Source organism: Pezoporus flaviventris, unplaced genomic scaffold (assembly GCF_033815535.1).
Source record: "Pezoporus flaviventris isolate CSIRO_AGI_PZ_B2104156 unplaced genomic scaffold, CSIRO_AGI_Pfla_v1 ptg000020l, whole genome shotgun sequence".
NCBI lineage: Eukaryota > Metazoa > Chordata > Aves > Psittaciformes > Psittacidae > Pezoporus > Pezoporus flaviventris.
Window position 1 is genome coordinate 4,596,565 of NW_026892568.1, and position 26,935 is coordinate 4,623,499.

The window sequence follows — 26,935 nt, forward strand, 5'->3', positions numbered from 1 at the left end:
CCTGTCTATTTCTAGCCACAGTCAGGCACTGACTGCAAAGGTCAAGCCTTCCCTTTATAACAAATTCCACGTTGAATAACATGTTGTACCTTGCTGTGTTACCAGCTGCCTAGTACTCCTGCTGAACTGCAGGTTCCTCCTACTAGGACCAAGCAATACCACTCTCCTACTTCAGGAATGTACTAATATGGAAGACCTTCGAGGCAGTAATCCGCAGATCCTTGTCAATCATTGTACCTCACACGTTGCTGGTAGATTAGACACCAATTTTAGGGATAGCAGTACTCTGATTACTTTCTGAAGTTGAAAATCCTCTTTCCCTCTGTCCTGAAGTGGCTGTATTTACCTTGCTTTGACACTAGTATGGGTTATAAGAAAGAACAATTAAGTACCACTAATTCTTTGAGACAACTGTAGCTGGTAGGGCTACCATGAACTGCATGGATGACAGCTGGGAGGCAGCTTAAGAGATGGTGGTTACCATTTGGGCATTTATATCCTCAAACAGGAGAACAGGGAGCACTATCTATAACATCTGCTGTCCAGACAATGTGGATTTACAATCATTATGGGATCTTGAAGACCTACAGTTAGTTACTCTTGGCTAAATGACTGCTCTTTCTTCAGATTTAATGCAATTTGTGTTTTTTAAATATTATCCCAGTTCACTTTGAGCTTGTTACAAGTGAAGAACCCAGCAAGCCCACCTCTGTGATCTTTCAAGGGTTCATCATTCCATGATGAGCACATCCTCTTAAGCTTCTGCTTAAAAGAAGGATCATTCCTGTGCAGGACCTTAGATGTATCATCAAAACATTGGCGATTGGAATAAAAAGGCAAGGCTAATATTAGGAATCTTTCTCAGGTTCTTCACTATGACCTAAAAGCAAAGGAAGGAATTCTAAGTATAGATACTGGTATATGTAGGAAAGGATTTATCATGTTCTTGACAAGCTAAGTATAAAAGCACTTGAAACAATGGTCCATGACTAATACTGAAAGCTTGTAAATCCTTACAATGAAAGATTTTTCAGGATGGTTCTGAGTGCCAGACAGCAAGGCTCCTGTGTGTTGGTGGTGCTGAGTTTATGTATTGGTATATTGGAGAAGTTTATCTTATCTTACCCCTTGACAGGCTAATCTTCACACAATATCTTAGTTCTTGTCACCCTTTGGCAGTAGACACTTTGATGGTATCCATGTCTTACAGGAGTAGAATCAAAGCACAGAGAAATCTAATAGATTTCTGATAGTGGCCACTCAGAGACCTATGGAACTTTTCTAATCCAAACTGAAAGTGAGTAATGACATTTGCTGTGGTTGATTATGTAAGGAAAGGACTTGGAGCTTTGGCTATTAATTACTTTGTAGTAGTAGTCCTTTTGTGTGCATGTGTTTTTATACAACTGATAGTAGCAGTCATCACTTCCCGCATTAAAAAAAAAACAATCCTTTCTTTACAGTTTTTTGTTGTGTAAAATAAGTTAGCGTCTTGTGGAGAAAGAAGTCACTGAGAGTAACAAGGAATAGGATTTTTCTGTGCTGATAATGTAATTCCTTAGTGGTATGTAGTTGGGCTTAATCAGAGAATAATCATTCTTCAGCTTATGCTTGCTTAGATACTTCTCCCATAAATCTGTATGGGAAGAGATAGAACTGGAAGGAATCGCAGTACAGTGGGGAAATAGAGGTAACGAGTGACACTGTGAGGCTGCCTCTCTTCTCCTCCTGTCATTATCCCACTTACAAAAAATACTCTTGGGAAGTGCTTTGATGAAAAGAATTATGTTTTAAGAGTACTACAATTACAGTTTACAATTATCAGTTAGGAATCCACCTCTTATTTCACTGGGACTATTTACATCGGGATACTATAGTGACGCGGCGGAGATTATTCCTAACTGTTACATGGTGAGGAACCCACCCAGCACTACTGAAGATTTTATATGAATACAGCATGCAGTTTTCAATTTCTACATCGCATTAGTACAGTTTAATGTCTAGGATAGAGTTTGCCGCTTCATACAGAGGAAAATATGGTCACTGCAGCTACACACTTATCTGTGGTTCAAATACACCCCTGTGAACTAGGATCACACCACTGCTCTGTACATGGTTACACAGAGTAACTCTGCTTGTTCTTTATTATCATTGAAAGCTTTACTGCTGCTCACAAGGAACTTGCCTGTCAAACCCTGTCTAATGGAGAAAGAGGTCAAAAAAGAAAAGAGGTTGTAGATACATCACATTGCATGCAAGTATTTTCCTCATAGACTGCTATGATTCAAATTGTAAATACAGACTCAGAAGATTGTTTTATCACAGTATTTATTCAGTAGCCTGTGAGAACTTCATTTCTGAAAGTACCATGTGTGCGTGTGTAGGATTACTTAGGCTCTTGCCTAAGGGCTTGCTAGTGACCTGATAGTCTGAAACCACTCATTTGTACTCAGTGAAAATTCCCTTCTCTTGTAACACGTTTTTAAAAAGGTCAGTTGCGAATTCACTGAACCATGAATCCATTGAACACACTCAGGAGCAAAATCCCTGCTCATCATTTACCATGTCTGCCTGCCTGTAAGTACATGGAATTATTATTTGGAGAAGTTTTACTGCTGTTACTTACACACATTAAAATACAACTACTGTATAACATCACCCCACAATGGCATTTCTGGGCACATGCTATTTGTGGTCATTGAAAGAGTAACTATCTCTTACAAAGGAACTCACTATAAAATAGTCACCTACTTAATGCATTTCCGGCTACCTGCTGACCCTGCTCAGAGCTGTAAATTGCATTATAGTTAGTGACTCTGGCCAAAGGAGGAAGCTTCCTGAATGTTATTGATTGGGGGTTGTTTTACTACTGAAAATACTACTTTAAATTGTCACTTTTCCCTTTCTGAATAGAGTGTGGGTTTATATTAGGGCACTTTTTCATTTTGTGTTTATAAAATGTACAAAAATGCATTAGTGTGTCCAGACCAAGCAGTCACCAACTTTATAGTCAGGACATAAACCCTGAAAATAACAGCATAACATCATAATGGGAAACCTGACAGGTCATTAACTACAGCTGTGCAAATGGCACTGCTATAACTCACAAATGCTTGTAGGCAACATCACAGCCTCCAGCCTTTCAGTATCTGCTTGAAAGAGAAAAATACTAAAGTACACAGCACAAGATAACCAGGTCACACTGGAATTGTTCACTGACTCAGGGGCACAGAGCTGATAGCTGTTTCACCCCAGCACAGAGAAGGGTCTTTTGGACCTTTTTATGACCTCCCCCTAATTTATCTTTCCATCTTTAGCATCAGTTATGGGGCTTAAGTGAAGAATGAAGGTCTTTACACAGAGAGGTCATTTTACAAATATGAAATGAGATTTTGGTAAAGATGGATAAAGTGAGTTCAAGACAACAGTGTGGAGGCTGAGAGAGAAATAAACCACCAGTTTAATACCTGTGTCATCAGGCCAGGCTGCCCAGTGTCCCTGTGCTGTTGATCAGAAAAAAAGGCATTCTTGCTGATTCTTTGGAGAAACCCATGTCTTTTGGCTGACTAAAATGAAGCGGTACAACTGCCCCTACAGAGAAGCAACAGTAGGCAACAGGATGGGCACTGTGGACTTGGCATGCCTGCTTCATGTGCATTACAGATTTTCCATTTCAAAGGCTCATTTTAATAGAGCTGAACAGTGTTACAAGATTATTTGCAGTGGAATTTTGGCATTAGCTCATCCTATATGTTGTAACTTCAGATGTGAGGAAAACAGAAGAGTGGAGGTATGCAGGCCAAGTAATAGCCAATTGCACAGCCACTGTATTTCAGTTGAAAAACAAACCCAAAGGTTGAAAAGCACTAGCATTTAAAAAATGACTTTTCAATCAGATGGTGAGGAGATGGAATTTTACTTCCTTGCTTACAAGAAATACTTTGGTCTCATTGGGTTTAGCAGTGTCTCTGCAATCCAGGTGTTACTTTGTTCCTATACTAGAATAATTAGAAAGCAAGTGTGGCTGAAGTAGTCCCTACAAAAGCCAGCCACTGCCTGTTCTGAAAATCCTAGGTTATTGTTTTTGTCTGAAAATAGGTCCCACTGAAAACAGCAGGATTTTCTTGCTGAGACAAGTGCTACATCCATTGAATAAGGACAGCAGAAGCTGATAAATCAATATTTACAAGACTATATTCCTTTTACAATGGTTTTGTTTAAAACTATCTCTTTCCAACTTTAACAGGAGAGAAATTACTTACACAGCTGTGCAGTGTAGGCACCATATCTTTTCTTCTAAAGAGTTTACAATGCAATTACATTGATAATGTGCTTTTTGAGGATATCATGTTTTAACAGTGTATCCTTCGTGTCTCGTGGAGGGGTGGGGCTGAACGGAAGAAATGGAACTTTGCATTGGGACGGTGGTAGTGTTACCACAGCACTAACAGCTATGGGATGAATAGGATGCTCAGCTCTGAGAGGAGCTGCTCCTTCCAATATCAGACAGATGCAGCTCAATCCATATCATGCGCCAGCTGCCCTCCAACATGCAGACAGGAATGATGGCTAATTCCCAGCTTTAATCCCAATTTAGAACTGCAGAATTGAGCTGTTCTGTATGACTCAGAGAACATGGCATATAACATAGGAGAAAGCGTCTTAGATAATGTAGTCAACCTTTCTGTATTTTCAAGCTAGGCTACATAGGCCATGGCTACTACTCATTCACTATTGCTTGTCAGGCCATTTCCAAGGAATGAGTTCTGATTCCATTTTGCTTTTCTTATCCAGCAGTTGGGCATTTTCAAATGGCTTTTCTTCCTGGTCTTAAATTAGGCTTTCTTAAAATAAAGAAGAAATAAATGACTGAAGTATAATAGGATATGGCTGAAACACATTGCACAGTCTCGGCAGGCTCTATTATCCACATACTGACATCTTTAGAATAAGCCGGTATTTTAATGTGCATTTAAAATTGGTTAACAGGAGTATAAATTAAAGTAATAGAGAAACTAGAGTCTCAAAACTTTATTGCTTATTGTAATTTCGTGTTTATGGTCTTATTGCTTTGTGGCAGGACTTGTGGCTTTTTAGTTCTAGTGAGTATAGTAGTAAGAAGATGGTGCCTCACTCAGAGCTAGGTGAAATCAGTGCAAATCTGTCCCTGTCTTAGGGCCATTGTCACATTATTCTCACTGCCGACTGGTTGGATTTAGTTTCCCAGAGGAAAAAAAAAGATGCAAATTATGTATTTGTTGAGATGTGAAATGAAATGAGTTGTGCACAAAGGTAATGACTTTCTTCCTACACCTCTAACTCAGCGTAACCACAACAGAATTCTGGAGAGGACCAAAGTAAAATTACTAATTGAAGTGCAAAACTGAACTGAATTGAAAGACATAAAGCTCTTCTTTATGATAAATGATGTAATGTAGTATTGATACTCATGTTTCTGCCTGGTTTACCATTGTTTCTCCTTTCCTGCTGATTCTAGGACTACTCTTTCCATAGCCTTCTTTGAATTAATAGCACACTTGGGCAGGCACAAATCATAGAATCATAGAATACATGCTTACAGAAGGATAGAGACCTACAAATGATATTTGTAGAAGGTAACATAGAAGTTCTCCCAGCTTGTTACATCAAGTCTTAATTTATTTATGTTTGTTTGTGTCTATTAATTAACAAGCACTTTTTAGTTGCATAGCTATTCCATCAAAACTCTACCTAAAACACCATTGGATTGTAAAGATAGACAGGAGGGAGCTCCACAACATTAATATTATAAAATAACTAAAGAAAAACCTCCTTCATGAAGTCCAATTTGAAATACAGACTCATTTTTTCTAACAGTTTTCACTTTCAGAACTGATTTAGTAGTGTAAGTCCCAGTGGCTTTTTAAGATTGATGGCCAGATCTACAAACTCTGTTTGAGTGCTTTAAAATGCAAACAACTGGCCAAAGAAAAGGAACCAAGTACATAAGACAGAGTTTTTCCTAAAAGGCTCTGAGAATTGGGCATCCAACTTGCTCAGGCAAAAAGATAAGAAGATCCCAGCAGGCACCCGTTGTATCGTTTAGTGCCTGAAGACCATCATAATTCTGACTGTAAAGTTCCAAAGTATCTAAATCATCTTTAAATAAGAACTTTAGTGCCTGGAAGAGAGTTCTCTATTCTCTTACAGGTTGAAAGTGGGGTAAATGACTGATGTATCAATTAATCCTCCACCTCCCAAACACTGTCACATATTAAATGGAAGAGAAGAGAAAGTTAAATGATATCAAAGCAGTATAGGCAGAAGAAATGGGTTCAAGTGAAAGATGTTCTTTCTTCTTGCCTGCTTCAGGAAGCTGTTACTGAGATACTGACATTTAATTTTCAATTTCCTGCTTAACCTTGTTCTGCAGTATGAGTTTGTGTTGGTTTTCATGCATAATGTATATAAAGACACCTTCAGCTACTTAGTACATAATGCTGTTGCGGGGCCATATATTTACAGTGAGAATTTTGCAGAGCGTGCTGTTTATAATTGGAGAGGAGGGGATTCTTAGTTGCAGGCTCTTAAATACAAAGCTGTTGGAATAACATCAGCTGGTTTTAATAAGAAAATATTTTCACAAGTGTTTTAAAGATGTGTTTTTGCTTACCAATCACATGCCTACAGTCACACTTCCTAAGCTCTGTTAAGCCACCGAATACCATCCTCTGTGTAGCGTCTGCCTCTGTAGACAAACAGTGCACTAAATCATGTAACGTACCCTGTCTACAAACGCTATGTGGGATTGGGCTGTAGGAGGGGGATAACAACATGGTTCTTTGCATTCTCTATTACTCTTTATGTGTTATAGACATAGTAGTTGTCAAAACCCCTACCTTTTGCTATCCCTGGATAGAGAGAGTGAACTATCCTGTCATGTTTTTCTGTACTAAAGGCAAAAGGAATGGCACAAGAACTGCTGTCTTGTTTTGTGTCAGTAAAGGAAAGCCTGTTTTGTGGCTTGATAGATTTGCTCTTATAGCTAGAATCTGCTGTCAGGAACAGTGTATTGAGCAGTCTAGCCCAACACATACTCTTCTATGTTTATGAGATAAAGTTTACTGATGTGAGTTTTGAATCTGTCTTGAACTGCACAGGGGTCCATAATGTAGTGTTAAACATGCAGCAAATTCATATTTTAGTGAAGTACTTTCCTCATTGGCTGTCTGAGCTAATGCCCAAATTTGTTCTGTTAGTGTCTGAATTCACTATAAGCTTAACAGAAATGATCAGATTTCAGCCTTTTCATGAGTTCAGTTGGCTTTTTCATCCTGAGAGCCCCATAGCTTCAGCAGGGACATTGATCCACCTGGCAGAGCTCCACAAAGCTACCTACTCAAAAAGAATCTGCAGAACTAGCTGTATCTTTCGATATTGCTATAGTAAGTGATCAAATTCTGCTTCTTGTATTTCCTTGATCTAGAACAACCAAAACTTCCAAACAGACCCAGCTACTGGTAGTGCAAACCAAAATGCCAAAGACCAGAGAAGATGATTGCAGTAGCCTCTAACATCTCAAATTGATGGTTCTATTCATACTGATAATAGGTTTCTATTTCTTTTTTTCAAGCATGCTTTTCAGAAACATCTTTACTACCTGGCTCTCCAGTTAAAGGTGCATAGTGACATGCGTGTGTGTATATGCATCTATATTTATACAGAGTTTTAATGTTTTTAACATTTAGCACTCAAATGTCTGATACACAAAAAGTTTATGTACAGCATTGCTTAAATAAGCTGTGTAACAATAGCAGGAAATAATACATCTTTTGTAGAATTTCATCTGGTAGTTGAAGAACAGCAGATGTAAATTATACTATAAGACTAAGCTTAATTCAGTGGATTTTTATGATGTGTGGAGATGGATAAAGTGCTCCTTGAATGCTAACTAAGATCTGTGCATGAAGATGCACAAAGAATTACAGGTTGTTGGGTTTTTAAAGTTTATTATCGCTTTTTAGAATTGAAACAACAATTGGGATGCACAACCTTTTTCTCCAGCACTCTCCTGGCAAGGGGCATTATTTATGTATTCTTTTATGGTTTTTAATGCTTTACATTTTTCTGTGAAAATTTTTTCTAAAAGGATTTGAGCTTTTAAAAATAAGGTTCTTAGAAAAAAAACACAGGAAATCAGCATGGTAGTATATAAATTTACATTCATATCAGCCAAGCAATATTGGCAAAAGCCTGTTGTCTTATTTTTAGATTCAAAAAGATGGGTCATCTTGGAAACTTGCAGTGGCTCTCTGGCACTTTTACCCTGTTTCTCAGTGTTTCTAAAGAATTCTTACTGTGTTCTTTTTTGTAGTTTCATCACACCTGGGTACCAGCTGCATGTGATGCACAGCTCTATTTATCTTCACATACCTTCACAATACTAATATTACTATTGTAAAATACCTTGTACATTGCTTTTTGCACATAATCTGGAGTTTTGTAACCAAACCATGTTTTCAGTGACATTTGAATTGGGGATGATTTTAAATTTCAAACATAACATGAATCGCTGAACCCCCAACAGCAAACCAGCCCGATTCTACCTTCACCTCCAAAAATACATCCCAACATTAAAGTTGTGCACTATGAGAAATTTTGAACATATTTCTATTATTGAATCTCCTGCAAGTAATTAATTTCCTATAAGATCATAGGAGTTTGGGTATTTGATTCTCTCATTTCTCATCTAACGAGCATCACAGTGTTCCTGTGTAGACAGGATAGAGAGTTGCTGAACAGCAAAGGAAGAATAGAAGGTTTTGGACAGAGGAACAGCATATCCATGTTGTGCAGCGGATCACAACAGAAAGGAAGAGTTACCATTTTCACTCTGGTTTAGCAATGCAAGTTAACATGTGCTTAATCAAACGTCCTATCCAGCTGCCGTATCTAAAATCAGGAATGTACTTGTAGGAGGACCAGCAACCCACAACGAAGCATCAGAATGTCAACAGACTTAGCTCTGATTGCTGGGTCCATGAGCAATAGTTTTATGCAAAATTGGGTTTTGCTTTGACTGAAATAAATGGAAAATTTTATTTAGTACAAACAGTAAGCCCAGAATTTTTTAACTTTCACCAAACAGGCAGCTCAATCCAAGAACATATGTCCAATTCACTGTGTGGGCAAGGCACTTCTACAGATCTCTAAAAATAAATTGTTGTGTATGTTTTCTGAAGGTGGGAGTGACCTTCTGGAGGTACTTGAGCTTTTAGGATTCATCTTCAGCAGGAAATGAATCACCTGCTGAGTTCACGGTGTTCTGTAGGTATTTCTCATTCTAAATTCAGAGTCTGGGGGGCTAAATCTCATCTTACAATGTAAAGGTGGTGGGGAATAATCTGGATATGGGGAAGTGGTTTTGGATTCTACCACAACCAGAATGATAGCAATATGAGGTATAAAATAAGAAATTATCAGTGAAAATTACTACCCTTTTTGTCTGTAGGTGCACGTTATGTATAATTATGTAAGACTGGTCTGTAGCTCCCATTCTAATCTCTATTTTCAAGCTGATTATAAATACTTAAACAAAATGAAGAGTTCCTTGTTGTAAAAGCATCCCAAAGCATCCCTATCCAAAAGCACTAACTAGCATCTTGCATCTTTAAGGTTTTCAGATACCTTCTTGTTTCTCAGCTCTGCATGGTGTTGCCATTCAGTGCGCAAAGTAACAAGGCAAAGTACTGGAAGTACTTAAGGAGTGTTGAGCTATTTAAAGGCATCAGCAATGGAAGCCTGTGTGTATTTCATGTCACTGTAATCATAATCTCAGTAGTGTTTTTGCACTGTCATGGCCTCATCACAAAATACTACACTTAATGTGTGGTTTCTTGCCGCGTGGTTTTGTTGAACCTAATTTGTAAATATTGCACCTAATCAACTGATTGAAACCTACTGCCTACACCAGGGCTCTCTGCTGGGTTACACTACCAAGACTTTTCCAGCAACTTTCCTCAAAGCAGAGAAAGGAGAAAAACCACATTCAGCTTAGTTATGGGCAAGTTCACATCTGGTTAGTTCAGTGAGAGTTCAACAGGGTTAAATGTAAGAGTAAGCAATAGATAGTGAGCCTCAAGATTCAGTTCTCTGCAAGAAAGAAGAGGGTTCTGTGTACCTCTTCTGGAGAAACAGTCCTATTTGATAGAGAATGGAAAGGCAGCAGTCAACATGAGAAACCATCACCTGTCCTCACAGTACTGAAGAGATTCCAGGATCTGCAAGACAATGTGAATTAGTAGGTATTCTTCAGCCATAGTTTTTGGAATAGGTCATGTGGAAGTGTTCACATAGGCAAGCCAAAAAGGTGGGAGAAAAGGCACCAAGCACTAGGTAAACATTTCTAGTGTTTGTCAACAACATTCCTAATGAGACTCATCCTGCCATGCCCCTAACACAGCCAGTCAAGAGAAGCCCTAGAAGTCTGAGCTTTGGAAAGAAAGCCCACTTCTCATCAGCTTTCAGTATCGAGTGGTACTTGTTTTGGGATATATGCTATGATTTCATGGGCAAGCTTCCCAGAGACTGTTTGACAGAACAGTGAAGCCTCATGGCAACAGGCCAGCTGGCATCCTCCACAGCACTTCATGATCTCTGGAGCCCATGAGAAAGAAGCAAAGCTTCCTCCACAGATGGCTATCAGCCTCCTCTTCATCCGTTCCTCATCTCTGACTCTGAAATCAATATTTTCATAGGCAGTCCAAAATTCCAGCTGGACCTTCTATAGACATGCGCTTCTCCAGCCTCTACTGGTAACCATTTATTCTATTTTTACATGGGCTTAGCCAATAGCTTTTGATGTTCAGTCTTTACCCTCAAGCAACAGGGTGAAGTTACTGCACCATCCAGTCCTTTTTGTCTTCAGGAAACCAGTTTCTCCTCCTAACATTTACCAGAGCAAAAAAAATTAACTTTGCAATGGCAAAGTGACTTGGATTCTACCTCAAAGAACAAATAATTTTCTAGCTCCATTTTTTGTATGTTTGCCCTTTTTCCTTGTTCTGGGTTCTTCGAACCCATCCTTCAAAGTACAGAAAGAATCAATGTTTCGGAGAGGGACCTCCTGTCCCCTGTTGATTACGATACTTCATCTTTCACAGTTCTGTGAAAGCTGAATTTTCATTTTAGTCTGGCTGTGGCACCATCATATTTGACTAGAAGAAAAATCAAGATTAATCGTATCTTGTAACTAGATAATGTTAAGGACACCTTTCTCGTTATTCACTGTGAAACCTTCTGGGTTTCACTGTGAGCTGAGAAATTTGCCCCTAGCTTAGATCAGATTCAACTGGTTTTACACCCCTCCTTACCCAGATCTTTCCAACAGTCCTAACCCAAGGCTGTCTTATCCCCTACGTGAGAAAGGACTCACTTCAATCCAGCGTATCATTTCTGTGTATATATGATACAAATGTTACAAAACATCATAGGTAATTAGGAAGGAACTCAAATGTTGTGGGTTTGGGAGCTCCATGCTCCATCCACAGATCATTCCCATTATTCACAACTGTATGTGCAGATCACTGTTATCATGCTAGTTCTTTTGGGAAAGACAGCTCAATACTAAAACATAAACTTGTATCGTGAAACAGGGTTTCAAATACAGTGTTGGCATTCATGAAATTTTGTTTTAGAACATCATAATTAAGAGAAAACCAAGGGAAAAATCATGTCAAAGCAATGAATAACCTTAATTAGAGGCTGTGCTGTAGCCTCTGATCCTAACTGATGGTGCTCTTGCAGTTTTAATTAAGAAATGTCTGATTCACTTTCATTAAATAATATTTTAGAAGCATTTCCTTCCCTGTTTCTGGTTATAACACCAACTTAATTATAAAACAATATTTTCATAGGGCACACAAGTGTAAGCCGTGGAAATAAAAATTGAAGTCATAATACATGTATACAAAGCTACTTGCTTTGGGCTTTCTATTCTCCAAAGATACTTTAAAAACACTTCCTCAGCTGTCTTTATGAAATCAATGGATTATGAGGCAATATGTAATAGTGAAAATGTTGAATTCTGTGGTTTGATATGTATTAGAATTTGTTATCCTTGAGCTCTGCTACTATTCAAATAGATTTTCTGGATTCTGTCACTGTCACTTGTGCACTCCTGTGTTTCATTTCATTTCACTGAAAACATCCTACATACGGGCAGGAATAGGACCATCACCAGGAAGCTTTTTAGAACATTACAAGGCTGATCATGGAAGGGCTGCGCATCCTCTGCACTGAAAATAACAGTTCTTTGTCAGACCTCCAACACTGTATATTTTAAAACTACTTATTGTTATTTTTATCTATGGAAGCTTGTGACTTCATACGCTTTGCATACTGTATCCCATATTCTTTAATATGTATGTTAGTACTGAATTTCAGTGAACATAATTTCAGTGTTTGCCCACTCATAGTGTGTCTTCGTAAAGGATGAAAGAGCTCTGAGATCTGGCCTTCTGACAACATGGTCCAGGAGTAACTCCTGTGTCTTGTCAATGGTGAGGCTTTAGGTGGTGTTTTTAAACCATTGCCACTCTCTAATTAGCTTTTGTTATGTTGTCTTTGAACAGCTAAATAACTGAGATGTCTTCAGGTGTCCTGTCATTGAGATTAACTGTAAAGGTCTGCCAGCTGGTGAGGACAGTAATCCTTGTAGTTGTTCAGTAAAGTTCCTGAAAGGATATTGGTTTCTTTTCTAAAGCCTGGCTTTACAGTTTCTTTGGAACCTGGGATTTTGTGTCTGGATTTTTCCTTTCCCTCATTAACAGTGTGTCTCTGGTGTTCTGAGCAATAATTTAAGAGTAGGAAAAGGTAGAACATATAAATCAGCAACAGAATAAAATGAAAATAGTCTTTCCTAAGACTCATCACTCAAAAGGATGTGCTATGGGGAATCTTTTCCTATTGTCAATGAGAAAAATTAATTGGAAGATTTAATTGAAGCTTTTCCTATAAGGAATGTAAGTTTTACAGCATCACACCAACATTTGGGTAAAGCAGAAGTATTACTTTCAAAGGCCAGTACAAGCAGAAATCGATGGGTACATAGAGAAGCAACCTGAACAGATGGTAAAAAAAAAGAGAAAGTGGATGCTGAGAAAAGGTCCCTCTGACATTCACTATTAGAGACAACAGTGGCTGTTAATAAAGCAGAGTTAATTCTATAGCAAGGAGTGAAATATTTAATCAGCAGTACTTCATACATAATTCAATTAACTGCCTTCACTCATCAGTATTAATGAGAGCTGGAGCTTAGATTAATGTGGTTGAGCTTCAGAACAGCATTCCCAGTCTACTTAAATGCTGCCAAAACTTAATAAAGCGCTGCCAATCAAATTACCAGATCTGAGCCCAGTGCATCAATATGCTGATATTACAAATCATCCTCTGCTCACATCATTGTTTGCTAATTCCTTATTTACGCTGATCTCCGCACCAAACAGTTTAATTAGTGTACAGTGGTAGAAAGAAGTTACATTTCTTATCACTTTCTTGATGATGTCTTTAGGATCAATAAAGTTGTTGACCAGTAACTATAAATGACGTATTCATGTGTTTTCAGACACATTTTTACTTACTAACTTTAATCACAGATTGACATAGAGGTATTTCTATTAGTCAGAAAAATAAGGATTCTAAATTCATTTCTGCTTTGGTTTTGAAGAACATTTTCCTATTGTGGTCAGTGCTTTTCTTGGTGTAACAAGGATCTCACCCTCAGTTACAATGGGCAACCCTAACTGTACCATTAGCTGCTGCTAGTTCTCCTTGTGCTTTCTCTCACTCCAGAAAGAGACAAGAGACAAAGGTTTCCAAATTTTTTTCCTTTCTGCAGCTGAGGGATTTGCTTCTCAGAAGTTGAGAAAACAATGTTTGGTATTATATCACATTCATTGGAACCTGTGGCCAACCTCACCTAGGAAACTTCAGAAGAGCCAGGCTCAACCTTACATAACTGCTGAAGGGGGAGGCAGCCTGATGCTGCTTATTCCACCTTTAACTCTTCTGAAATAAATCTCTGCTGCTCCTCAAAACACTTGGCCATGTTTCAGCTGGGAGAATTGAGGCCAGACTGTGACACCCGGGAGGAGATTGAGCTGTTGAAAAATTCTCTGAAAGTTCTGGAAGCATTACAAGCTGTCAGAAGAATCTGAATAAGATAAATGATGTTATAAAGCAACCAGAAGAGTGTGCTTTTTGTATAGATTTTTTTATATATTTCTTCTTAATCTTAACAGAAGAAAATAAATTAAGACATCAGAGGAATACAGTTTTTACACAGCAAGGGCATGACAATTTCAGGAGTCCCAACACATTTTGTTTAAAAGGTATTTAGAACTGTAGATGATTCAGAAACATGTACTGGGGGACAGAAGAGCACGTGCAAGTCACACTGGACTCTACCTGAATAGGCTCTGTTCTTTACTTTGCCTTTTGAAAATTATTCCTATTATCTGGAGTATGTGAAATCCAAGGAAATAAAAAGTGAAATAACCATTCAGTGCCCCAGTTCACAGGATGAAACCAGCCAAGGCTGATTTCAAAGTGATGTCATTGTGTTGGGGAGCTCTAGCACTGAATTTGTCACCAAGTCAATTGAGGACAAGTGGGGATTATGAAGTGCAGCACAATACATGAAAGCAAAGAGACATCAACCAGAAGTTCTGAGAACGAGAGAATCTGGGTCTATCAAGCACTATGTAAGGAGGAATGATATTTATGCTGTATGTTCGCCAAAGAGTGCCATCTGAGGATTTAGCAAAAAGATATTAGATGGATAAGGCTAAGTTGGACTTTAAAAGCAGTAAATAGCGCAGAAGCAACCCATCACTTTTTAAGTAAGTCAGCACAACTCTGCTAATTTAAACAGAGCTTCACCAGTTTGGAGCCTTTTCCTTAGAGTTAGTATTTCTGCCTTCCATGTTTTTGGTAAGAGTTTTAACAACAGAAAATGGCACAATATAATTAGTTATCAGAACTGGTATAAGGGTGGCGGGTTTTCAGGAGTTCAGTGCTGTGCAGATGCCTCACGGGTGGTAAAAGTGCATCTCTTTAAGGAGCATAAAATGAGTTACATCCACATTGAAGAAAAACTAGTTTAAAGCTGCTGATAAAGTTTAAATCATACTTTATCCTTTGACCTTCTATTTAAAATAAAGTAAAGATCATCTGAAAGGAAGAGTACAGCGTCTGCACAAAATCTGGTTTATAAGAACAAAGGGGCACTCAGGCTTTCAGCCATTTTAAGCACTAAAGTCAACAAAGAGAGAAGAATCGCTTTGTAATTCAGTATCTCAGATGCTGTTGGTGACATTCAAAATAAAAGATGGATCAGAAAAATGAGCAGACAATACATGATGTGAAAAGTGCTAATGCAAGAAGTGCTTCAAAATGGAAACAGAAGACTTAGTTATGAGGATAGTTTTCAGCAGTGACTGGGTTTGTCAATGATATGAAAAGCTGGCAGCAAACTGTTGACTTATGAATGATCTGGGCATACTCAAAACCAAAAGAATAAGTAGTTCATGCAATTCACTGTAGAGAATAGGGCACTTGCAGTGAGGAGACATGTAGAAAGCGCTCTCATTGCCCATCTGTACTCCTAATAGTAACATTGGCAGAAAACCCCTGTTGTGTCAGAAGTTTTAATGGTAATCCAAAAAATGCGAAACAGATCCTCCTGACGACCTTTTCTACTTGTGAGCTTTATGCCCTGCACAGGAGGAATGACATAAGCTTCATGCTGAATGTCACTGTGGGCTATAGCTCCAAAATCAGCTGTAAATTCACAGATCTCAAGGCTAGGAGATGCTGCTGGATAATGGGTATGGATTTTCTGTACATCATGACTGTGTGTCATCTCCCTACCACCTGTACTGAACCTAATAATTTGTGTGAATAAAGCGGTACTCCATAAACTTTACTGCTGAGCAAACAGCACGCTGTTGGCAGCATCATACTTTGCTCTCTTTTTCAGCTCATGGAAAGATGACTCAATTACCATTTAAGAGTTTATACTGCCTATGAAGTCAAGGACTGTAGAATTAGTAGTCAGCTTGAATGTATTTTGAAAACAGCAAATGTATCTTAATGTGAAGAACTGACAGGCTTGCGTGTAAGTGTTAAAGGACAAGCTGCAAGCAAGCATTGGTGTTAATTTTAACTAGCATGATGTATACAGTGAATAATGGGCAGATGAAAATGACAGATTCTGTCAGCATTTATGAGGGGATGATCATTCTGGTAATGAAGAAAACATTTGAAGAAGCCTGCCTAGTTTCCCCAGTATGGAGTCACCCAGATTCAGAGATCCAAAGTAGAGGAATTTGAAATCATGATTTCTTTTCCTTCTGGAAAAGTCAAGGCAACAGGTGAAAGTGATGATTAGAAACATGCCTGTGAAGGTTTGTGTATTCTGCTCTCTAAAAAGCCGTGGCAAGTATTAGGCTCTAAGGTGCTGTTCTCTTACAGCAGAATTTCAGAGAAGCTGCCTTAATTTTATGTCTTCTTTAATGCTGAGCTTAAGCCCAAAATGTTGATATCATCTTGTTTAAGGAGTGTAAAGAAACCTGATTAATTTATGTATTGTGTCCAGTGCATCCTGCTCCTGTACAATCAGTGGCCAGAACAGTCATTGACAAATTCAGGATCTGTGGAACTTGTTTTCTAATGCAAAATTTAATAGGGCTTCTTTACAATTGTGTGATGCTGATGTACAGGGGATGGTAAGAACTAGGAAAAGAATTTAAAAACTTGTTTGACAAACTCAGGAATTTCATATTTTTTAATTAAACCTCATTAAGGACAAAATAGGGAGCTAAATGTGCAGATTGAGAAGTTTAATGTACTTCTGAGTTTCCACACTTCCATCTCAAGACTTTTTTATCTCATGAGCGTGTTACTAAATGTTAACTACAGAGTATCCTGTCAGTTACTACTTTTTACAGCTGAGTTAGGGAAGAGACGAGTATGTAAGTATAAGAGCAGACAGAATTGCACAAGCTATCTGCATTCATCTGTCAGAGTAATGCACCAAAAGTTGCCTAATAGATGGTTTGTTACAGTCAAATTCTCATGCACTTTAGATACAAAAAAAGTTAAACATATAATATTAAGCTTAAAAAGAAACTAAATAAGAATATCCTGTGTATCTTGTATTAAGGTGAGTTTTCTTCTTTATACTGGCTAGCGAGTTGCAGAATTCACCCAAAATTTTACATGTTACTTGAAAGCAAATTGTGACAGCGATCCAGTGGGAGTTCATTTCAGATCTCTGAAATGGAAATTATCTTCTCCTAGGTTTGGGTGTCCTCGTTAGGCAGTTTTCTCATTGGATGGGAGTCCATTGCTTTGCAACACCCAAATGAGTTTTCAAGGTCCAGGGTTTAATCTGCAACTGGTTTTACATGAGTGTGAAAATCTGAGCAGAAGCATATTCTCTTCTGTTACAGAGGGACCAAGCATGATTTTACCAGGAAGTGCAACTCATGAGCAGTTAGAAGGAGATAGGTAATGGATGTGTTGAAAAGCCATCTCTGAAATGCACATAATTTATAACTCCCAGGAGAAAGACTGAGTCCATCAACACGTATTGGGGTTTTAATACTGTTAACATCTGTTTTAAATGTGAGTTTTCAGCCTATGAAAAGTAGCGGTTGCCTTGAAGTAATGCAGAAAATGAAGTTCATCTGCTTAATGAGTTACAGAGTATTTTCAGACTTTTAAGGAGTTTTGAGTGTTACTTCAGGGAAAAGAGATCATAAGGAAACTTCACTAAGCTACAAAAACTGTGCTTCCTACTTTTTCAAAGATCCTAGAACTGGAGACTTCATGATCGGTGGAGAAACCCAGGCAGGTCCACAATGACTGCTGTGGACTTGTACGTTAGGCAGTCCATCTGAACTGCTTTATCCAGACAGCATTTCATAAGAACTTTTGATTTAAAATGCATCACAAATTCCTTCCACCAATGGTGGCAGCAAGAAACTTCAGATGGGATTTCCCAAAGGTTACAGTTTGTGGAGGCTTTCATCCTGCAAATTGGAGTGTGTTTTTCGAAGGAAGAGAAACTGAAAATGGGCAAACTCAATTGTGTGAGCAAAAGTACAGATTCTTTCTCAGCCATCTGCAACTTTGTTTTTATGTGCTACATAGCAAAAATTGAACATGCATGAAACATGCCAAAAAGGAGAAGTTACTTTTGGGCGAACTTCAGGGGTTTTAAAAGACATGAAGCATAAATTCGGAATTAGATGTGATAATGCATTTTTTGGCAAGTGATGTGTATTCAGACTGTATCTAATTCAGGGAGTCACTTAACTACAAGCACTAATTGTACTTTAATATAAATGTTTCAGCCAGATGAGAAAGGCATAACTTGGTAACTGTGGCTTTGCTGGGGAAAACAAATGTGAAAGAACATTTTACTTAAGAAATGATGAGAATTTTTTGAAACACACACAAAACCAGGAGGGAACTTCAGATGATCTAAAACTGGATGTTTTTCCACCCAAAAAACAACCTGTAAGACATCCATTCTGAATCACCAAGAGTAAACTCTTTTCGGCAAAGCCAGATAATATGCTGTTGTTCGCTACTTCTTTCTTGTTAGGAAATAGTCAGTGCTCAATTTGTTTCCTTTTAAAGCTGTTAAGATTTTCAAGCTTGGGATGTGTTGCCACTGAAATCCTCACACTGAGGTTCAAAAGAGTGATTGTTATGAAAAATGACAACGGTAACATGGTCTGGTGTGAGGTGTCCCTGCCCATGGCAGGGGGTTGGAACTGGATGATCTTCAGGTCCTTTCCAACCCAAACCATTCTATGATTCTGTGACAATCGTAGCAAGTCAGTGGAGTAACTTGAACACCAGTCACTGTTCTGGTGCTGAAATATCTCACATGCAAATATAGCAAAACTATAACTTCACATCCTACAACTGAAGAGCAAATCACTGGGCCAAGTCCCAGGAAATGATGTATAGAGACCATTTTGTTATTAAATTGGCCACAGTTAATGCTACAGAAAATAAATTAATAGTCCTCTTGTACATTAGGTAGTAGGCTGGTTATAAGTGCTCCAGGAATTGTCATTATACTGCTCTGCTGGTTTCCTTTGGCAGCATAATAGATATATCCGTTACCCTGGCTGACAACAGCTAATAGTGCAGAACAAAGGAAAAGCATCACTATTGATGTAGATGAAGCTTCCAGTGACAATCACCTAACTGCGGGACTCAGACTTTACCCTTTTCTTGTGCACCACAATTAAATAGCTATTACGAAGATAACAGGAATTAGGAAGACAATGTTGCTAACACTAGCCACAAGAAGTATTGTTTTGTTTTGCTAAGGTCTTGTGATTCCTGTTCAACTTTTTACTTAAATATATCTGTAATAAGCACTTTCCATATTCAGTCTTTTCTGTTAAAGAAGCTAGGCACACAGACTGAAATAAGTTTAGTCACTGCACACAGCTTGTTGCTAAGCCACTGTTGCTCTTCTGTTAACATGAATGCAAACCAAGAGGGATTTTTATTTCAGCGTGGACCGTTACAGTTCAGCAAAATTTATACAGCTGCTTGAAATGCAGGCTAGGAACTGAATTGGTTTGATTCTTGAAATACCTTTCTTAAAGCTCACACAGAAAGGTCATTGTATGTATTGTTGTGAGAGATCAAGATAGAAAGCTTTGCTTAAAGGAAAAAAAAGTAAATTCTTTTTCTCCTATCATGTCTCCAAAAAATCATTCCATTTCCTGTGTGGTTGGAACAGTGCAGAACCTCAGGTAAGTAAACTGGAAAGAAAGACAATTTTGATTGTAAGCCTGGTGTTTACTTTCCTTTATTTGGCCAGGTCATACTGGAAAAACCCACTGAGAGTAAGCTTCATCTACAGCAAGTGGGTATTTGTACACGGCAGTTTTAATAGGATTTATGGTTACTGACTTAGCTATGGTAGCTTTGTGTTAGAGGATATTTAAACAGAAGCAAGAACACTAAAGATAGCTAATCTGTACTTACTAAGCCTTCTGGATATTATTTCTACCAGAAGTGCATAAATAATGCTAAAGCACGTTGCCATATACCTGAAACACATGAGGCTGTTATAGATAAGTGTTGTGTTCATGACTAGCACAGTTTGTGTTCACTTTTTCATTAAGAGCACAAACTTTGTGTTTAAAAACGCATACTCTGGTTTTTGCTAGTGTTAAAGCCAGCCTGGTGCACTGATGGAAAACACTGGCCAATATGTAGAACTAGTTGGTTATAGTTCTAAATGACATTTTGACGGGTACAGTTTCTTTGTTGGGTCAGAAAGAATGTCTACCTCAGTATATTTATTCACCTAATTCAAATTAAAACTGAAATATCAAATGGAAATTTAAGTCAGAAGAAATGTTTTCTTAAAAAGAAAAATAAAAAACAGGTAGGAAAGGTGAAGAACTGTTAGTTCCAAAGCCCAAGGAATTACCATGAACTAGTTCAGTTAGTCCTGTTTCCAGGATTACTCTGTTCATATTTTGATTTCTAGAAGTGTTATCAAGCCTGCACCACAGAGGTCAACTTATATTCTCAGTTATAATGAGGCTGCAGATTTTCCCTCTAGGCAAAGGGGCTTTTTTTATTATCAGGTGTATTTGATAATCATATTTGTAATAAATGTTAGGATTTAGGAGCTGGGATCTTTGAGAGGGTACTTTTAGTCTTTGCAGCCTTTTCCACATGCATAGCCGTAAATGTCCTACTCCATTTGGATGTAGCCATTTAATACTTTCCTTTGGAAACCTCTTTCTCAAGGAAGGTGTGATTTTATTCTTCTACTGCTTGAAAGACCATCAAATGCTGTATCCACAGGCTGAAATTATTCAGAAAATAAGGTGTGTTCAGTTCTGTGTGAAGGTCACAAGTAATAAAGCCTCCAAGGCACTATCTTCCAGTGAATCTTTGCTGCCAGAAAGGCAACATACATTACCTTTTATACATCTCCCTTGGAAACAATTGATGTTCATTCCTTCTGAGGTGTTAGAATCTCTGGCAGAGAGAAATAAGCTGTTGGGAGTGTTCTAGAGCTGCTGGCCCTCTGTTCTCTCTCTGACACACTGGGAAGCAGATTATGGTCTTGTGCCTCTGTTAGATTTTACAATTCTGTGTTTTGTGCATTACATCTCTGACTGGGCTCTAACTGCCTTGCTAAAACAGTGGGTGCTGCTGCAGTGGGCTTCAAGGTGGAGCCTTGCATATTGGATGATGCTCATGCACTGATGTAATTCTCACATAAATGGTGTACTTGCTACTGTCATTTTTCACAAGATGAAATAAGTCATTACAAGCCACAGAAAGAAAATGGCACATGGTTACTGCCTTACAAACTTCTGCCACCTGCCAGCAGTGGTCAGATGAGCACATTTTTTGTCCTCTGTGATTGGCAGTAGTATGAGACATGCATGCATACCCATAGCTTAAGAAAACAGCTGGCTAAGGAAGGGTTCTGGAAAGATTACTGCTGTGCTAAACACCTTTTCAGTCATGGTTTGTGGAATAGCTAGTTGGAAATAATAAAGGGTTCTCCTTGCAGTGGCTGTTTGATCTAACCTTGAGTACACACCTGACATTCACAACTCTGTTATTCCTGTTGGCTTTCCACATCAAGGCAATGCGCTTCTATTTTCACGCACTGATGGCAGCAGAGCAGCGCATTTCCAAACCCTATCTTACATCAAGAGGGAGAGTCCACCCCTTGCCCATTACCTGCATCAATTCTTGCTGATGCATTTCGCGGGGCTGGGAGAGTGGAGGGGTTTGAGGGGGGGTTGTTTGCAGAAAAAAACCAGCTTGAGAACCTTCCCAGTTAGCCTGTCTGATGGGATGCTGCAGAGCATTTCTCTGTGTTTGACTGCAAATGCACAAACTTCAAAGTAGATGAGAAAACACTTACTGGTATCATTAAGCACACATTTACGTGAGTATTTAAGAACCTTCACAGCCTTGTGAAAACCAATATATTTGCAGAATGTTTCCTCACTGACAGCAGAGCTCAGCAGTTTCATTTGCTGTATCTCTCTCCAAAAGCAGCCTCAGCAAGATCAGCAAGGTTGTTGGGAAGCTCAAACTCACAGCATAATGCAAAACTGAATGCATTAATGGAACAAAAGGTGTGAAACATGACCTTGCCATTAGACAGAATTCAGGCTATTTGAACAACAGATATGGCAATTAATCCAATGGGAGAGGAGTTCCTAATAATGGCAAGTCCATATTAAATCCAGAAAGCTTGTTTGAGTAATAGGTATGCAAAAATGTAAGTGTGTAGTATCTGCCTTGCATTTGCCACAAAAACCAGTGGGACCACGGACAAACCCACCTGCCTGTCTCTAATGAGCAGAAGCAGGTTTGGAGTTGGAAGAGGGAGGATGTGTACAACACGAGATGTCTCCCCAGCCATTTGGTGAAGATGAATAATGTCATTTCTTCTCTGGTCTGTAGGGGTTGTACAGATAGTCCTGCACCAGTGCAGTTTCTTTCCTCTTTAAGAATGTATTCAGTATTTATGTTGTTTGTATGGGATTTTCTGGACCAGACACCACACTGACAGAATTTTCACATTATGTAAGTGGCCCAGTTTTTCAAGAAAAAGCAAATCCTTTTCCATCTCCCTTTATTTTCACCCCTAATTTCAGAGAATCCAGAGAATGCATTTCAGCATTTCTGAAAACCATAATAATACCCAGCCTTACACTCATTATATCAGTTACCACCTGGCATTCGGCTAATTCATAATGCAAGAATTTGCTGGATAGGAAACCATCGCATTTCCTATGCAAGGTAGGTGTGCTGTGGTGTGCACACAGAATACAGAAATCAGATCATGTGGCATGAACTAAAAGAACACCTTGGCACTCAGCTATCCACTTACATCTCAGACAGCAGTTCAGGTGCAAAGAGTTTGTCATGTTTTGTAGAGAACAGCAAGATACAGACAATCAGGAGGAAGGGTGAAGAGAGAAAGTGAGAGTCCTCTACCTTAGCTACTGGGACTCCCATGCAGCCAGGTCTATCCCAAGTCAGAGGGACCACTAAATGTGTTCTACTTCTGCCTGTTGTACACACAGGGTAGCAGAAACAACCCAGAAGTATTTAAAATGAATCATTTGGTACTTGAGAGCAAAATCCCCCCCCCCCCCGGTAACGATCAGGTGGGTTTCTGTGCTCAGCAGCAGCCCATCTGTAAAGACGGTGTGCCACGAACTACATGTACAACCTGTTAGCAAGGATGCGGTGATTGGATTCTTTCAAAACAGATATGCCAGCTCATGAGACTGTAACTATCATTAGGAAAAGCAGTAGATCACTCACTGGATAGCTGAATAATTTGATGCAAGAGCTGACGAGAGGCCAGGGTTTCTTTCCACTCCAAAATATTTTGTAGTAATGCATCTAAACTGTTTAGAGTTGTGGCTTGGCAGCACCACATTGGACTTCTAAGACATCAGCATTGCCCAGACAACTTTCTTTCCAGCCTGTAAATGCAATCTACTCAGCTGTCCTAAGGACCTCTGGCCTTTCCAAGAACAATCAAAGTTAGAGCTTTGGTAATCTCACTGTGGAAACAGCATCCCCAGGCAGGGGCAGAGCCCGGTGGAATGAGGTCAGGGAAATCTGATTACTCTAGAAAATACGAGAGCACAGAACATCAGTGTTTCTGTCTTGGACTGTCATTACAGATATGAACTGCAGCGCGCAGTAGTGAACTCTCTGGCTGCTCCTCACTTGTCTTTGCAAGTCAGGACATTTCTGCATTATTTGCTGTCATTAGCTGTAAGAGTCTTCTGGAAAACCAGTGTAGTACAGAGCTACAAGAAACTCTCAAGAGGCTGCTGTCACACACACAAGTGCTTTGGAGAATGGGACTGGTTAACCCCTACTGGGTGCTCCTTACATGTAACTCTCATGCTACAGTGCCTGCCTTGTCCAAACTGAATCCCTTAACGCCCTGCAGTTTCAGAATGTGATGCTTTATTTTATTTATCCTAACAAAGGAAGTGCTAACCATATGCAGACCTATACTGACTTTGACTAGAAGTAGTTAAATTCCAACTCACTACCTGAGAGTTATGTTTGGTTTAGTAACAGCATGCTGTGAAGCACTGGGATAGCCAGAATGAGCACTTCTGATAAAATAAATATGCTGTCTTCTGTAGGTTGTTTTTTTTTTTCCTTCTTTCATTTATACTTTTCAGCAAAAGGATCAATAGTATCCCAAAGACATTAAAATAAAGCTGAATCCACAGAACAGAGCTCAAATTATCTGCTGGATAGGCAGTCTTTCTCCTTTCCTTAAAACAATAAGTTTCAAATTACTTCTCTCTGAACAACTTTCTCCAGTGTTCCATTTCATCTATGTGAAGTTTTCTTCACTGTCCTTCTGGATCTTCTTTAGAACCTTAGATCTCACTCACCCTGCCTCAGAGCAGTTAATAGAAACAGCCATAGTGCCCACTTTCACATCATGAACCACAGCACAAACAGAAGAGCAAAAGATGAAGAAACATGAAGAGGAAAGGTTACTTCCAGGGATCATACAATAGCTCAAATCTGGGTTTCCTGCATGTCAGTGCAAAGCTGTATTTAAAGGACAGAACCACCATCTCAGCTCTTTTGCATTTCGTCTTTGTCCCTTTCAGTCTACATTTAAATCCAGGCCAAACTCTCCCTCTTTTCCACCCCACAAATTACAATGAGTGTCAGGCAAACTTCCTCAGCTGTGATAGCCAACGTGTTCTTTGCCCACTTTGAGGGGATTCTGTTGAACCCTGGCAGCAATTGATGACTGAGGGCCTGACCAGGCTTGATTAGAAACTGCCAGCTGATTGGCAAGTAACCGATGCATCCTGTTACTCATACAGGCATCCCAAGCATTGGCAGACATAATAAGGGAGCCCAGCATATGGCAGATACAGGCACTGATCCAGCCCCATGTGTATGCTCAGTGCCTTGGGTGGAGAAAAGAAGAAGCTGTTGCCTTCATCCCCTCCCCTTTTTCGTCTTTATCTCTTTTACCGAGAAGGATTTCCTTTACCCAGGACCAGCATTCCAATGAGCAATCTGCGCCAGTTCCGCTAAACATCCCAGTTTCTTTTTGACCCTTAAACCAAATACACTTTAATTGGTTTTCATTTCCATTTCTTGAGATACATTTATGCTAAACCCATCAACATCAGCAACGTTACTAACATGACACAGGAAGACAGTTTTCCCCAAACTCATTCCAATCAAAAGGATATACAGAGAGAAAGGAGTACATTGTATTTTCAGAACAGTAGTAACCATGGCCCCAGAAGATCGTTACTGAAATAGCTTAGTTTTAGACCTGGCTATACCTCTGCCTGTAGATACACCCCTTCCTACTCCTGCCATACAAATGATGCAAAATGAAGGGCTAATATGAAAAGCATCTATGAGTACCTTTTAAACAGCTGACCTATATTTTGGGGAAACATTAATGTAGTATTTGAGTGTAGCAGTGTGGGAGAGAAAAAGCTAATTACATACTGTTGTATAACTGCTCTTTACCCTAAGATTAACGTAATTTATAATAGTGAATGAGTCTGGTGGAATCAGTGTAATGAAAGAAGTGGTAGTTTTTTCTGCACTGGTATCCCAAATGTGTGGATTAAAATAAGGAAAAGCTTTGCAAGGTTAGTGGTCACTAATGGTGATTGCTAAGTACTTCTTTCCAGGTAATACTCTTAATTGAAGAAAATGTTTAATTAGGCAGAAATAAGCATCTATAATTTTAAAAGTAAATTGAAGAGGGTATTGCAAGATGTTTCTGTTAAAGGCATAGCAAGAAACTAACACGTTTTGAGAGAAAATCTCTCCCCAGAATCTTAACTTCTCATTTCCCTCTCTCAGTTTTCTGTTCTTTCTTGTTTAGCCTGTGCAGTTGTTGAACTTCTCCTGTCATTGAGAACCCTTCATACAGAGGGAAGATGACATTTGAAAACTATGGAATGAGCAGTATGTAACAGGATGCTGCTAGAGTTCTTCACAATTTTCATTTTTTGATATGTTTCAAGATCTATTTTAATAGTTTTTAGTATTTTTTCACTAATAGCGATGCTGTCTTACTCTGGAGGATATACTCCAGCTATCAACTTTCTGCTTCTTGGAAAGAAACCAGAATGCTTTCAGTTCTCAAATTTGAAACCATTGTGATACTGTCTAATATTACTGCAGTCTGGAGATTTCTGTGACCAATTGCTTACATGAATGCCATTCTGTACTCTCTTATTTCTTTGGTGTTCCCAATTTATCTCTCAAAGCTGCTATGACTTTATGTTTGGCTTTTATGTAGAAGCAGAGCAGGTCGTGTGGTTATCCAGAGGCATTAGTATGGTAATTTTCTTCAAGTTGAGTAGGTGGAAATAATTAATGGACTGCTTTATTGATGTACATAGATAGCTGATTCTCTCTGTGGTTTCAATTCCCAGCTTCAATAAAGTAGCTTGAGATTTTATCTGAGGGACCAGTAATTACACAGGGCAAGAATAATTGCTGCACAAATACAATCTGATTGTGTTTTATGCTATCGCCAGGGCTGATGCTAAAGCTTAAATATATAAACAAGGATCTGCTGCATGAACAAGCTTACATGAACTTTAGAGTAACATGAATTCAGAGAATCTGTGCTCTGGGAAGTTGAGCAAACTTCAAAGAGGAAGTCACAGTCTCAGTGCAGAACAACACAAATAACTTTACTGTCTTGACTAGACTCCATCTGCTATTATTGACACTGACCAGTAGCAGATACCTTGGGAAAAATAAGCACCTATAAAAATAAGCACCATAAAAACTGGATTCTAGCTACAAACTCTTCATGGCTTTGCTAAGACCA

At 38.9% G+C, this 26,935-nt stretch overlaps 1 protein-coding gene and 1 long non-coding RNA gene across 3 annotated transcripts in view; one reads left to right on the forward strand and one right to left on the reverse strand.

The window, feature by feature from the left end:
- CA10 (carbonic anhydrase 10) overlaps positions 1-26,935 on the forward strand; it is a 192,750-nt gene that overhangs the window by 42,342 nt on the left and 123,473 nt on the right. The gene's annotated exons all lie outside the window — the stretch shown is intronic.
- LOC133270333 (uncharacterized) overlaps positions 25,382-26,935 on the reverse strand; it is a 195,832-nt gene continuing 194,278 nt past the window's right edge. Inside the window, exon 5 of the long non-coding RNA XR_009743746.1 lies at positions 25,382-26,013. This is a non-coding gene — a long non-coding RNA (uncharacterized LOC133270333). The remainder of the gene's footprint in view (positions 26,014-26,935) is intronic.